The sequence below is a fragment of the Phascolarctos cinereus genome, unplaced genomic scaffold (assembly GCF_003287225.1).
Source record: "Phascolarctos cinereus isolate Bilbo 61053 unplaced genomic scaffold, phaCin_HiC Scaffold_2;HRSCAF=192, whole genome shotgun sequence".
NCBI lineage: Eukaryota > Metazoa > Chordata > Mammalia > Diprotodontia > Phascolarctidae > Phascolarctos > Phascolarctos cinereus.
Window position 1 is genome coordinate 257,498,915 of NW_027555625.1, and position 12,151 is coordinate 257,511,065.

At 43.0% G+C, this 12,151-nt stretch overlaps 1 protein-coding gene across 3 annotated transcripts in view; it reads right to left on the minus strand.

Moving 5' to 3' along the window:
- Positions 1-10,231, minus strand: part of NACC2 (NACC family member 2) — a 127,168-nt gene extending 116,937 nt beyond the window's left edge. For 2 of the 3 annotated variants that reach the window (XM_020981868.2, XM_078149957.1), the window contains exon 1: positions 9,974-10,231. The gene's annotated coding sequence lies outside the window, so the exon portion shown is untranslated. The remainder of the gene's footprint in view (positions 1-9,973) is intronic. The other variant, XM_078149958.1, reaches the window with a different exon arrangement.
- Between the last annotated feature and the right edge of the window lie 1,920 nt (positions 10,232-12,151).

Below are 12,151 nucleotides of genomic sequence, written 5' to 3' on the forward strand. Positions count from 1 at the left end.
CCTACGGGAGCTAAGGCATACACACGGGTTAACTACAATACAAAATAACAAAACAAATGCATCACAAAGGCATAAAACAAAGTGCCTTAAGACATGAAAAAAGAAAGGCTATTGCCAATTGTCTAGGAGTGGGAAGTCTTCCCGGATGAGGCTTCATTATTAGATTTTCAAGGATGGGAAGGAAGACTTGGAAAAAAGGATATTCAAGGAAAGAATGATCAAAGGCATGGAAACAAAGAGAATGTGGGATATACAGAGAGATAAGAGTCCATTTTGGCTATAACAAACTGTATAAAAATGTTGTTCAGTCATTTCAGTCATGTTCAATTTTTGGTGACCCCAATTGGGGTTTTCTTGGCAAATTGTCATTTCCTTCTCCAGTTCATTTTTCAGGTGAGGAAACTGAGGAAAACAGGGTTAAGTGATTTGCCCAGGGTCACACATTAGTGTCTGAGGCCAGATTTGAACTCACAAAGACTCATCTTCCCAACTTTAAACCTGTGCCACTTAGCTGCCCATAAAGTACAGGAAACAGTTATAGGAGTTAGAAAAGAGGAGACCTTAGAGATTCTCTAATCCAGAGGCACCAAACTAGTGGCCCACAAAACTCCTGAGTGTGGCCCAAGCCAAATCAAACTGTAATTGAGAATTGTTTATCAAAATAAATAAAAATGCAATATAGATAATGTGCATTTCTATTTAAATTTGGCATTACTCTAGCACAAAGCTTTCAGCTTTTCCCTTTAGAGATTAGGAAATTGAGGGAATAAAGTGACAGTGGCAGGACCAAGGTCATCCAATAAGCAGCAGATGAAAGCTAAAACTGCCTTCCAAATCCAAATCCAAATCGATCAAGTACAATCCAGTCAACAAACATTTATTAAGCACCTATTGTTCACCAGGCAGTGTTAACATTGGAGATACAAAAAAAGGCAAAAAAAAGCACCAGTCCTTGCTCTCAAGGAGCTCAGTCTAAGGGAGGGAAAACAAGCTACCAACAACTATATACAAATAAGATGCACAGTATAAATTGGAAAGAATCATCAGAGGGGAAGAACCACCATTATGGGGTGACTGGGAAAGGCTTCTCATCCACAGGATTTGGCATCCAATTAGATACTGGGGAGGAGAGGAAGTGAAGAGTGCAGAACAAACACTTTGGTCATGCACAGAACAGAGTACACAGGTTATAGCAAGGTAGAATAGCACCAGATTTTTATAATGCTTTGAATGGAAATGGAATGTAGTACAAAAGAGAATATTAGTCCAGAGGCATCTAGGTAAGCACAAGAATTAGGAAGACTGGAATTCAAATTCTACCCAAGACACTTGGGCAAGTCACTTAACCTGTCTGCCTCATTTCCTTATCTGCAATGGAGATAATAGTAGCATCTACCTCCTAAGGTTAAGGACAGGGTAAAGTTAGGTGAAGATAAAATGAGGTAATGTTTGTAAAGTACTTTGTACTTTATAAATATGGCACTATATAAAATGCTAGCTATTAGTAGTGGTAAATCCAGACCTGGCTTTGAATCTTTGTTGAGATATTAATTCTCTGTGTAACTCTCAAATGAATTTACTAAACCTCTCGAGTCTCAGTTTCCTCACCTGTAAAAAAAAAAGAGATAGTAATACCTATGTTGCACAGGGTTATGAGGATCAAATAAGGTCTGGTATGTAAAACACTTTGTAAAACTTGAGGGAGGTCTATATAAATTTCAGCTATTATTAGAGTCCCAGGGGGAAAAAATGTGGAACTTAACAACAGGGAGCCATCAGAAGACATTGGAAATTCATGGCCACTGCATCCTACCCCACACCCCCACTGCCATAGAGGGGGAAAAAATCTATTGGAATGAAGGAAGTGGGTCTGAAACAGAGCCAGAATATCTAGATTCTCCACAGCCACATTGGCTTAACTCTCAGTAAAGAAAGGAGGGACAGGATTCACCCTTCTCACTAAGTCACCAAGTTTTTGTATGTTCAATAAAACAAAAGTTTGGGGCAGCTAGGTGGCACAGTGGATAGAGCACAGGCCATGGAGTCAGGAGGACCTAAGTTCAAATCTGGCTTCAGACGCATGATACTCACTGTCTGTGTGACCTTAGGCAAGCCACTTAACCCCAGTTGCCTCCCCCCCCCAAAAAAAAATTTCCTCATTGATTCAGACTCCTAACTTGTAGGGACTTTTATAACATTGTCCTCTTGGGGCCTATTGACCCTCATTACACATGTATGAACCTCATGAGTCTAGAGTCCCAGAAGGGTGGTACAAATGAATGATGACCTTCAGGGAGGACTTGAGTTCAAAACCAGCCTCAGACACTTACTAGCTGTGTGACTCTGGTCAAGTACTTAACCCTGATTGCCTCACCAAAAAAAAAAGAAAAGAAAAAAAATACAATCAATAAAACAAAATTTTGTTTAGGTGATTTGGGATGTTTGGGGGGGGGGAGTAGATTGGCAGAAAGGGAGTTTGGCTGAAGTAACTACCTCTTAGCTGGAATCAGGAAGACCAGATTTCACATCCAGCTTAGGACATTTAATAGCTGTGTAACCTTGGACAAGTCCTTTAACCTCTCCCTTCCTCAGTTTCCTCATCTGTAATACGGGAACCATTAATAATGCCTACCTACCAGCACAAGTCATGAGAATAAAGGTAGAAATTATTTGTAAAGCACTTTGCAAACCTTAAGGAGCTATATAAATGCTAACTATTATTATGTAATCTCTCCACTTTTATAATTCAGGTTCTTTAGATATAGGGAATGACAGTTTACAAGGACCATACAATAGTGCTGATGTAGAATGACCTATTTTAGAACTAAAAGGGAGTTTAGAAATTATCTAATTCAATCAATTTGTAGATGGGTAAAGTGAAGCCTAAAAGAGACAAGAGTTCCCAAGGGTCCCAGCTAGTGGTCAAGTTTGGGTTTGAACTCAGGTCTTCTTCGTGATTCCCTAGCCTGGGCTCCCACCATTCTGATAGCCTCCCAAGGTGGGACTAAGGGGGAAATAATAAAGGATTATTCCTTTATTGAATTCTTTATAGTCCAGCAGCTAGGCTTTAAAAAGTTTTATTATACAGAACTCCTCTGGGTCATAAGGATTTTCAATTCAATTCAACCAATTCAAACATTTACTTAGTACCTGTTAAATATGCAGGCATTAAGCTCTAGCCTTGGAATACAAACACACAAAAGAAACAGTCCCTGCCCTCAAGGAGGTTATATTCAACAGGGGAGATTTTTACCACTAAAAAAAAAAAAATGGGGGTGGAGGAGATCCAGAACAAAAGCCTTTTATTAAAAGTAAGGAGCAGGGGCTGGAGCTACAAAATTTAGATAAGCTCCATTCCCACCCCACAAGAATTTGCAGTCTGAAAGAGAGATAAGAGATTTCCACAGATAGCTAGAACACAGTATTGACAAGATAAATACATTAAGGGGTTACAAAACAAAGTGTTTTGGAGGTTTGAAAGGGAAGTTTTTTGGATTAGAAGACTTAAGGAAGGTTTAGGGAAGAAGTTATGTTTGGGTGGGGTTTCAAAAAGGGGGGGGGATTGTTCCTGACCCTGGGAATAATATAAGCAAAGAAACTGAAGGATGAGTGTAGACAAGTTAGGTAGTGGGAGTAGATGAAGGGAAGTAGTAGATGAGAAGATAAAGCTGAGAAGGTGATGCTTCCCACAGGTGATACCAGAAGGGCTTTGAATGCCAGGCAGGAGTTTGGACTTTACTTGATAGGAAATAAAGGAGGCACAGATTTTTCAATAAGAAAAGTAGCAAACCAGGTGAAGTAAGAGATTATTCTAGCAACATGTGAAAGATCACAGCATCTACCATAGATTTAGTTAGAAAGAAATAACTGAGTCCAAGACTCAAACGGATGAGTGACTTGCCCCGGGGTCATATACCTGGTTATCTGAGGCAAGCTCCCCAGGAGACAAGAGTGGAATGGAAGCAGGAAGACCTGTCTTGTCTGGTGGCTATCTGAATTGGAGAATGTGAAGGATAGCTGTATAGATGGATGGCAGTGAGGGACCATACTAGAATGGTGGCAGTGAGAATTGATGCAATCCTCCCTGTAGGACACAGACACAAAAGAGGCTACAGATAGGGAATCAAGAGGACCCAGCAAATGAGGGACATGAGAGCTGAGAAAGCAGATAGAGTCACAAACATAAGGGACAAAATGGTAAAGTGATATAGACAATAATAAATAACTACAGAAGTTATGAATATACTGCTGAGTCAATATCTATCACGGGACAAGCTTTCCTCCTTTTTCAATTGTGGGTATGTGATGCATTGTGCCACCCTTACTTTTTGCCCAGTCCCCTCTGTAACCAAAATCCAAGCTAACACAGGCTAGAGGTTGGGGTCACTCTGTGACCAGGAAATAAAGCAAAGTTGACTGGTCCAAACCTGTTGCCTTTGGCCTCACTGAGCACCAAATCAGTCCCCACTAATTCCTATCTTAGAAACTGGGACTGTTTAAGGAGTATGTATATCAGAAGGTAAGACTTAGGGTTGAGGGGGAGGCAGAGATAATTTGTTGAGTAGAAAGTTGAATTACAAGGCTTTTTTCGGTAAGAGAACCTTGGTAGAAAAATAACATTTCATTATCTTACCATTCTGCCCCTTTGGGGGGGGCAATATTTTATTGGGGGTAAAGAGGCACAATACTTATGTGCAGTAACATTTTGTGTCCCTTAATGTATAAAATGGTACTAGAATGATTTCGTATATAGAACAAATTAATGGCAAATACCATGCTTTCCCTCCCCACCCAGTTCCCTAATGCTTGAAATGCCCCTTTAACTCCACCCGTTGAATTCTTAGTCATCCAACTCAAATATCACCTTCTCCAAGACCCTAGTCCTTCAAGTCAACAATTACTCACTCTGCACCTTCTATTGGCACTTCATTTGCCTCTCATACACTTTCCAGGCATACTCTAGTCAGTCAATAAACATTTATCAAGTACCTACTAAGTGCCAGGCACTATGCTAAGTGCTAGAAATACAAATAAGAAAAAAGAAAATCAGTCCCTGACCTTAAGGAGCTTACAGTTTAGTGGAAGGCAACGCACAAAAGGCAAAGGAGGCTGAAGGGAAGGTACCCCACCGTAGGCATGATGAAAAAAAAGTCATAGAAGTCTCAAAGTAGAGCAGCCAGGTGAAAAATAAGATGTTTTGAGCCAAGCCCCCCCCCCACCTTAAATGGAGGTTTTAGAGTTCATGGGTCTAATCAGAGGGACTGGTAGTTGCGATATGGAACCCAGGCTGATAGGACCTTGCAAGATACTTGTGTGTTCTATAGTGGAGGGAGGTGAGGAAGAAGTTCTCTTCCCAGTAGTAATTTGTTCCCCCTCCCCCAAGAGATTCTTGCTTATGAAAACAAGGACCAAATCTTATCTTTTCCTCAGTCCTACCCCTAAAAAGTCTGCACACGGCAGGCATTAAGTGAGTGCTCATTTAATTTAAATTAGTTTGGGCTAGGATTCGTTAAGGTCAGTTCCACCCAAATCTGATACCAGTAGTATGTTTTATCTTTAAGTAGGTTTGCCAACGCCTCCCTTAGCTTCTGCAACTTAAAAAACCCACAGTATCCAGTGGTACAAGGCAACTGGGTGACTAGATTTGGAATGTGCTTCTAGTGGTAACAAAGGGAAGGAAACAAGGCACCAGGGTGGGTTCTCTACTCAGCTTCCTCCAAGAAGCGATTGACCTTGAGTCTATCAGGAGGCATCCTTATCACTGGAGTCCTCCAGGCTCCCAGAAGAAATGCCTTTGGTGTTCAGACTTCAGATAAAATCGGTCTATGAACACACTTTGTTACAAGGGTAACAAAGTTCCATTGTTACCGTGTATTTAAAACCCTACTGCAACATTGTGTAGCATTTAAACACCACAACAAGGCTGCCACTTCCTCTAATGTTTTCTTTCTGGTTGGCTTTAAGCAAATCACACCACAAAAGCCATCCCTTTTCCCCATTGGGCAATACATAACCCCATCCCCACCCCTCTCTCTTTCCCCCAAACCCACAGCCCCAAAAACCTATTGTCTAAATCTAAAATGACTGTTTACTCCCTTTTTCTGTGAACTTTACATGGGAGTAAAGGACTAGGAAGGAATCTAGGAATATTGAATTTAGAGATTGAATAGACTTTAAAAGATAATAGGATCACAGATTGATTTAGAGGCCTTTGAATTCATTAGAGCAATTCCCCTCATTTTATCTATGAAGAAACAAAGGCTCAGTAGTAAAAATGATGTGTCCAAAGTCGGAAGGGGAAAAACTAGAACAAGGATTAGAAGTCAGTCCCTCCAATTCCATATCCAGTGCTCTCTCCACTTCATCACAGAAGTGAACTGAAAATTGAAAGAATGAACAGGTACAAAAAGATTCCACCTGACATGAAACCTTATAACCCTAACACCAGAGACTTCGGTAGCCTGGGGGCAAATTAACATTCCCATAGCAAGAAAGGTATACCATTCCCATGTTTTGTCCTCTAGACCAGTGGTGTCAGACACAAATAAAAACTGAGGGCCTCTAAACCATGCATAATGCCTGTGGGCTGCATATGGACATGGTTTTTAAAACATGATATAATCTATGTTTTATTGTATTTTAATTTTGTTAAATATTTCCTAATTACATTTTAATGTGGTTCAGGACTCAGAAATATCTTGGGCTGCATGTTTGACACCTCTGCTCTATAGCACAGTCTCAAGTCACAAGACCAGGGTTTAAATTCTACCCCTGCTATATACTAATGAACTTCCTAATTTGTGTGGCCCTAATATTGGCGGCAGGCAGGTCAGTTAACCTCTTGAGACTTCCCCCACCCCCTTCCTTTTAAATCCTTGGATAGAGTTGAGTATTTTGGTTCAGTCTGATTAGATCCCATGTCTTTTTGTCTATTATTGTGGAACGAACTAGAGAGGTGGATTATTCATCTGAGGAACAAGCCACTGACCAGTCAATTAATTCTTCCCATGTCCACCCCACTTCAGATCTTCCCCATCCCCTGTGTTTTCATTTCTGTTGGATTCCTTGACAGTTTCTTCATCTATACAAGTGCCTGTAACACTTAAATCAGAGTTGTAGTGAGGATCAAATGAAATGATACAAAGAATAGGATAGGGACTAGACCTGATTTAATTAGTGCTGAGAATTTCTGGGGGGAGAACTTGCTCAATCTTTGTGGGTTGGCACATTCTCTGTAACTTAGTCTTAAGAGAGCTGCCTAAAGCAGCAGTTAAATGACTTGCTTAGGGTCACCCAGCCGTAGAACTGGCTCCAAGGTCAGCTCTCTTTTCACTATGGAAAAGCTGCTTCTCTGGATAATAAAAGTTGATGTATATATATAGCTTTAAGGTTTGCAAAGCAATCAATATGCATCATCTCAAAAAAGTATTTAGTATTATGTATGTCTCGGCTTTATTTTGTTATCATTGGCCATCGGCATGACTTCACCTTAGCCCAGGTCCAGCACCATAGAAGACCCTGTAAAACATTTATACCAACTCAGTTTACGGGATTATCTTAAAAAGCAGATATTTAAGCATTCAGTTACTACCACTACCCCTCCATCACCATTCCTTTATAACACACATTGATCATCTGTATTTATTTTTTTACATTAAAAATTTTTAATACAAACTGGGCGCATATTGGTTAGAAGTCAGTAAAAGAAAACCCACCACACAGATCTAGAAAAAAGTTGGTTATGAGCCTTTAAAAAAATAAATTTTAAAAAGGGAGATCTGTCATTTACATAAACTGTTTAAACTACTGCTCTACAATTAAGGTGTACACCCCTAACTTATTCTGTAACCAACGGGAAGAGTGGCACTAAACACTAACCCCAGTTCCCCCCCCAAAAAAAAATCAAACATGACCCTGGTCTTATTGGCCCATCATCTAAGCTAGCTGCCCACCTCAGCCAATGCACAACACAGAGCTCAGCTGCAGGAATATGCAGTTATCAGCTGGGCTCAGTATGGCTTCCAAAGGCCACAGAAAGAGGTACAGCTCTGGCAAGAGAGGAAGGCTGCTTTGGACCTTATGTACAGGCCCCAGAATGGAGGTTTCCATTCTCTCATCATCTCTGCACATTCCTCAGGGAAAGTGCTTAACACTCAGGGCTACAACTTTTAGGACTCCCCCAGCCTGAAGACAAAGACATTTATGGGTTCACAATGGTCAGTGGAGAAAGGGAGGGATTCTTTCTGATCACTAGGCTCAGATCCCCAATCCCTGCATGCTGCTTTGCTCCCAATGCCTCCTCTGCTGGAAAACATGCCAGCCGTCCTGGGCCTACTCAACTTAACATCCCACAAACATCAGGACTTCCTAGGCAGATTCCAAAGGGTTTATTTGCAGATGCCTGTTCCCCACAGCCCAACTAGTGAAGGAAAACCCTAGGGCAGAGAACACAGAATCAATAACACAGTCCCAGATCCTGCAGCAGAGAAGGCAATAGCCTGCATCTGACAGGATTTGGTCTTCACTGCTGCCGGAATGCATCTGGCTTAAGTCCGGCCCTCACTGCGGGAATTGATGACTTTTTAAGAAGCACACCCCCAGACCAGTCATGCTCTCTCTCTCTCCCTCTCTCCCTCCCTCCCTCCCTCCCTTCCATAAACAAAAGAGACTGTCGGACTTTAAACAAGTCCAGGAAACATTTAACAAGAAGGGGACACCCTCTGTGACTTTCCCTTCTCTTTTGCCCCATCCCAGAGCAACATTTTAATGAAAAACAAACCAATAATTGAGTCTTAGCTAGTTAGACAACATTGGACTCAAGGGCATTTACTCCTTCCATCCTTAGCAAATACAGGAGCTGTAGGTATTATTTAAACTTTCTCAAGAAATCCAAAAAGAATCAAAATACATAGAGAGAATAGGGATGGTCTAGTCTGAAGGTAGAGGTGGTGGTGGGATAACTGGTTAGCAGCAACAGTTTCCCCAAATGATTAAATCACCCCTCCCCCAGCCCATCTCACAGTGATAAAGGGACTAGAAGAGCTGTGATATCTAATCAGACTTGACTAGAATATGCAATGTCTGAGTAGTCAAAAAAATTTTTTTAAAAGGGGGGGACACGAATGATTGCGAAGAGCCAGGAGCCAACAGCAAACCTAGTAGTAGCCTGTTTAATCCCCTGCAATAGTGCAGAGAGGAACTAAACCTGAATCACTCCTCTCCCGCCCCCCCCACCTCCCGCCCCTTCCCCTACTCTAGATAAGTTGTGCACAATTTGAGAATAAAATTGCGAATAGAGACAGCTAAGAAGGGGTTTGTGGGAAGAATGGCCAAGGCATACAATCATCCCCTGGGCATAGCAAGCAAGAGGCTAGAGGCTAAATAGGGGAAAGAAAAAACCCTTAGCGAAAAGGGGGCTAAAAACTAGAAACCCTCCACTTTCTGAGGAAACAGTTAAAGGGAGCACAACTGGAGTGAGGAATGCACGAGCGTGTGTGTGTGTGTGTGTGTGTGTGTGTGTGTTGGGGGGTGTCAGGCACAGCTGTAAGAGCAGAACTCCCTTCCCAGGGCACATCTGGAGGGCATTCAGCCTCCCCCCCCCACACACACACCTTTACCACGGCACAGCTGGTGAAGGGGACAGACACCTCGTTCTCCCACTGCGGGAACACAGCTGGAAAGGGCCTGCGGGCACTCACTCCTCTCGTCCACACCGTGGTTCTAGAGGGTCTAAGCCTATGGGAGCGGGGGATGGGGAAGGTGGGACAGCTGAGGTTGGGAAGGAATGTAAAGGAAGTGTCGGGACCCAGACTTCCCCACCATCATCTTCCCTTCTCGGGGCACAGCTGGAACAGGAAAGCGGGTGGGGGCACCCTCCAGATGTAAACAAGTTGATCTGTTCCCCCCTCCGCCCTTCCCCCACAGCTGGCCGCACTGACGCGAACGCACAGAAGTTGGTGGCCCCAGGTCTTACCTGCAGGCAGCTTTACGCACCCCTGACGCCAGCTCGGGGACTCCGGGGCCAGGGGCTTCACCGTGGCCTGCAGTGGCAGCCGCGTCCCCCCACCCCTAGACTGGTCCTTTCCTTCCTCCGTTCTCCCCTTCACTCCCCAGCGAGTCGGTCCCGGCCGCTGCGGCGGCGGCGGCGGCGGCAGCAGGAAGTGATTTCCGCTGGCTCCCTCCTCACATGGACTTTCTCCGACCTCGCCCAGCACCGGCGGCTGCACCGCGGCGGGAGGAGGAGAGAAGAGGAGGGAGGTGGCCCGGGAGGAGGGTGATTTAAAGAGACAGTCCCGCGCCCGGCCCGCACCGCACCGCCTCCCAAACACGCACGCACGCACGCACACTCACACAAACACACTCACGCGCTACAACTAATATTACATACACACGGACACCTCATCTTAGGATCCCCCCCTCACCTCCAGGAGAGACAAGAAGAAAGACGGGGGGGGGGGGAAGGAGATAAGACAGATGAGAGAGAAGAAAACCGAGGACAGCAGGAAATATTAAAAGAGAAAAGAAAGGGAAAAGGAAGAGGAGAAACGAACAGGTGACACTTGGAAGGAGGAGAAACCTGAAAAAGAGAAAGAAAGGTGGAAGAAGAATTTTCCGTCCCTCTGCTGGCCGATCCTAGGCCTTCTGCCCTAAGAGAGTTCTGCAAACCCCTTCTATATTGGCCATTCCCCTACAGCATAGGGAAAGGAGAACTTGTTTAACCATCTCAAAAAGTGGATAATGGGGTTCATGGCTCTGGGAGGGTTTGCTCTTCCCCAAAGGCAGCCCACAGTGCATTATTAGTTAATGTTTGCAAAGTGCTCAGGAGATAGAAAGAGCTAAGTATTATTACCAAATGCACCTGTACTGCTCCAAATGTGTATATCCCAAATTAAACGACAACACAGAAGGCTTTTGGCTGGGAACAGTCACTACCCATTGACATTTATGGTTGGCCATAAAAAATATCTATGTGGAAATGTACTTTTACTAATCACAGTGGATCCTTGGGCTGTGTCAGTGTCTTCCTTGAAATATGCATCCAAAGCAACAACACAGAATAAAGAAGGGCTGGCCTCTTCTTCAGCACATTCCCTTCTGTAGCCCCAAAATATTCCTTAAAGAGTTAAATTACTTTAAACCCTCATGTTTCCTCTGCTCATCTCACAGGCTGCTTGATGGTACAGTGTTATAATGCTGCGTTTAAGTGCTGGCTAGGCAAGATGGAAAATATATTATCATATGCATATTTGGCAAAGGCTTATGGAGATAACTAAAGAAATACTCTTTTTCCAATGTTGCAGTTTATTATTTTTCAGGGGAAGGAACTGAGAAAATGAAATCTATTTGGATGCAGCTCCTTGTCTGCATTCAAATCCTGTGTGAGCAGAATATGCACACGGTGTGACTCACACTGCATTCCACACGCTACTATTTAGTCATATATAGCTAAACAAATCAGCCCATATGGCACCACATTTATCTAAATTCTCATTCATTTGGACTAAGGTCTCATTTTAAATAAGTGGATGTAAATAAAACCCATCAATAAAGTAAATTAACATAGGAGAACATCAGTGATACCCTTTGTCCTTCCAGCCCCTCAGAGGGGCAAAGAGGGACAGGGCTGGAAAGCCCTTGGGTGCCCTCCCAGAGGGCAGTGAAAATATTTCCCCCTACCATTTATGGATTATTACAGGAGCAACAGCATTACAGAAAGCAAAACTTCAACTCTGACTGTGACTCTTATCTGCCCAGTCTGAAAACTGTAGGTGATCTCTGAGATCTCCACTTAGCACAGTTCTTTGTACATAACAGCTGCTTAAGAAATGTTTGTTGATTGATGAAAGTTCTTTTAATTTCAAATGATCTTATGACCATGTCTAAAATTTACATATTATTGCTATATCAATTCTCCTGTCAGTTCAAGAGAAGCTTCACAATTATTGGGTGAATGTAAATTGTCCAAACAAATCGAGCCCACCAAATATTTCCTTCCCCCCAAGTTCAAGTTTGGGATCCAGGAGTCATAGGGTCACGACTCTAGAGCCAAAAAGGGACCTCAAATGCCATTTAGTTCAGCATCTTCATTTTGCAGATGAGGAAACTCAGGCCTAGAGAAGTCAAATGTCTTGCCCAAAGTCTCAGAGGTAGT